This window comes from Boleophthalmus pectinirostris, unplaced genomic scaffold (assembly GCF_026225935.1).
Source record: "Boleophthalmus pectinirostris isolate CB_2022bp ecotype Guang Dong unplaced genomic scaffold, ASM2622593v1 HiC_scaffold_14, whole genome shotgun sequence".
NCBI classification, from domain to species: domain Eukaryota; kingdom Metazoa; phylum Chordata; class Actinopteri; order Gobiiformes; family Gobiidae; genus Boleophthalmus; species Boleophthalmus pectinirostris.
Window position 1 is genome coordinate 17,104,649 of NW_026571047.1, and position 3,388 is coordinate 17,108,036.

Sequence of the window (3,388 nt, forward strand, 5' to 3'; positions counted from 1 at the left end):
TGTGTAACTTTTTAGTTGGGCGTCGGTCACCTGCTTGTTTCTTTGGATATGTCATTGCTCTGCCTGGAATGTTCCAAAGTATGACATTAACCATAAGCTCTACCTTACATTTATTCAATTACAGGCGGTTTTATAGCTCGAAAACACCTAGAAAAACAGACATTCTGACTGTGAGTGGGGTCACCTCTCCACAGATCTGACCTGTAACTTGGTCATGAAGTCACAGGGACTGGTCACTGGATCGGAAAACAATAAGTTCAAACGCTGGATGAAGGAGGCCACTAAAATCAGGAAATAAGGCACGGACAGCATTAACCGTGATGATGGAGCATTCCTTCAGAGAACACCGAGCGACGGGAGGTGTGGTCAGTCTGAGCGACCTGCCAGATCCATCAGGCTGACCACGCCTACAGGAAGTAACAACAGCTGATATACGACACGTCACCAACAACACCGGGGACAGTACTGAAGATGAAAGCAGCAGCCGAAACAGATCAACGAGGTAAATACACTTTACTGTATGTCTTTAAAAAGAACCCAAGAAGTTAAAGTTACTTGGTCATGTTTGGTCTCCATGAAGACAGAAAGGTTTAATGCCATACTGTGAAACATTCCAAACAAAGTAATAACATCTCTGTGGAGAAAATAATTTGACAGACCCTCCACCAGAAAAGTTACACACTGCACTTATAAACATCAGACTAGTTGAGGTGATCACTGATAGAGCGGTCAGATCCACTGAACCACAGGTTGGTGCGATTCCAGCTCCCAAGGGCGAATGCTGTTGTTGTGTTCTTGAGCAAAACACTTAACCCACTTTGCCTCCAAAAGCATGTGTGTGTGAATGTGTGAGCAGTTCCTTGATGTAAAAGTGCTTCGAGTGCCTTGAAGGTGGAGATGCTCTATATAAAAATGTGAATTCAGGAACGTTCCATTAAACTCCTCTATATGTCACTTATTCAGTTACAGATGTTTTTATGGCAAATAAATATATGTATAAATACTACTCTAGTATCTCTATAGATCGGACTTAGCCTAGTGGTGTCTCTTTAGAGAGTTTAATGCTTTACTGTGGGATATTCCAGGTTAAGCAATAACATCTCCATGGGGACAAGTACTGTACGTGGTGGAACTCAGTCAGAAAAGTTACGTAGTACCTCTTTAAAGAAAACCAAAATGATTAAAAAATAATTCCAGAAAATAGGTGTAAGTCGAGAATAGTGTCTAGTATCTGAAGTTTAGTTTAAAAAGTGTCAAAGAATATATAAGTATTTACTAAATGAATACATGTTTTGGGGACTATTGGACTATTCAAAATGATGTGTCAAAACCGGAAAAATGTTTCAGATTAAACCTGTAGAAAATAAAAGAGTTTTGTAAGATCTTCTATAAAGTCAATTTTAGATCATCTAAATATTACAAACAGCTTAGCATAAAATAGATTTCTTGTTTGGTATTAAATGATAAATTCACTAAATACAGTGATGATAATGTTGCGTGGATTCTTGCCAAACTGAAGGGACCTGTTGTATGACCCCGCTGTAGTCTGAATTGCTGTGAGGCATTGATTTTTTAATTCAGCTCCAAATCTCATAATCATGAATATGGATTTCAAACAGGCAAATGAATGAGAATGCACCATACACTTCTGCTTTTTGAAATCCTCTCCTAAAATGAAAGTGTGTGTGGTTTTGTGTGTGTGGTTGCGTGCGTGTGTGGTTGTGTGTGTGCGTTCGTGCTGGCCAGGCCCTCTGAGGACTGAACCTTCATGTAGTGTTACCGGCTCAGTGCATCGTCTGACCCGGCCACAGCCCACCTCACAGCCCACCTCTCCAAAGCAACTCATGCCAAAAGTGAACATAAGAGCGCCTTTCTTCCAGCGCTGCATCCATAAAAAGCCCCCAAAGATGGCCAACTATTCTCTGAACATCATATTAAAGATGCGCTATGTAACTTTTCTGTTGTGGGGTGATCTCATTGCTTGGCCTGGCATGTTCCTACTGTATTGCATTAAACTTATCCTGCATATATCCAAGGAAGGTGTCATTACTGCTCAAAATAGCTTGAAAAACATGCATTCTACTGTGAGCGGGTTACCTCTCCACAGATCTGACTGAACCTTGGCCTGGTGGCATCAGCTGATTGTCTCTGTGGAGTAAAAGACTTTACTGGGGAACATTCTGGGCTAAGCAATAACATCTCTATGGAGACATGCAGGTGGCTGACCCTCCACCAGAGAACTGTACAAAGTGCATCTTTAACATGAGGAGACAAAGACAAATGAGGAAGGTGAAGAGTACATTAAAGCTCCTATATTATGCACTGTTAAGTTTTAAGCCATGTTAGAATGTTGTTACCTCATCAAAAAAACACCCTGGTTTATTAGTATTTTATTAGTCCGTCTACATCCCCAAAGCTCAAAATGCTCAGTTCTACCTTGTGATGTCATGTAGTGGGAGTTTTCAAGTTAACTCCTTTTACTTTTTGTTCACTTTCCAAACACATTCTTAGCATCGTTATTATTTGCTCATGAAACAATTTTTAGGCGCTTTTTACGACTTTCAGAGGATAAGGCCACCAACTAACATGCTAACAGCACACCTCTGTTACACAGACAAAAAAATGTTTGTGTAACACTGCTGTGATGTCGTTTAATATGGGCAAAGGCAGCATAAAAGAAGGGAGAGTACCTTCTGTTCCAGAATGAATTTACATTTCAGATTTGTTACAAGTCTGACTTAGAGTGAAAGTATTGCCTTTATTTATAAGTATTCAGTATCTTACAAACAGGCTCTTTAGTTACTAAAGATGTTAGAAGAAGCAAACTTTGACAATAAAAATTTCCGCACGTTCGTCGGCGCCCCCTTTAGCCCGCCACGACGCTGGAGGAAAACCTGTGTCAAAAAGTCTGTTTTCTCTGCAGGCCTCATCTGCATATTTGAATAATACATGGTGCTTATAAGCATATTAAATGGTGTGTGGCCGTGCATCAGTTTGGAGCCAGAGATTAGACCTTCTCCGTTAATTATAGAGATGTCAAGTGTCAGCGGGGGCACCTCTGCCCCTGGGGTCGGCCCCTCTGGTTTGGTGATTATCTGCACAAACTATAGATAAAGTCTCATCATACGGACTATTACAGGGCTGAAACAGAGGCTTCCCCACAGCCTGCATTACTATGCACAGTCTGTCAGGGGAACACACACAGACCCCTAATGGCTCCTCAAACACTTACCAAGCTCAGCCTTATATTCTTATGCCATTGTTTGAAACTAAGATGAAGGCCAGACACTACAGGAGAACAGGGTAAAAGATATAGTAACATTATTATAATCTTTTGAGCATTAGAGTTTCAAGATATCTGGGTATATTTTATGATTCTTAGAACATA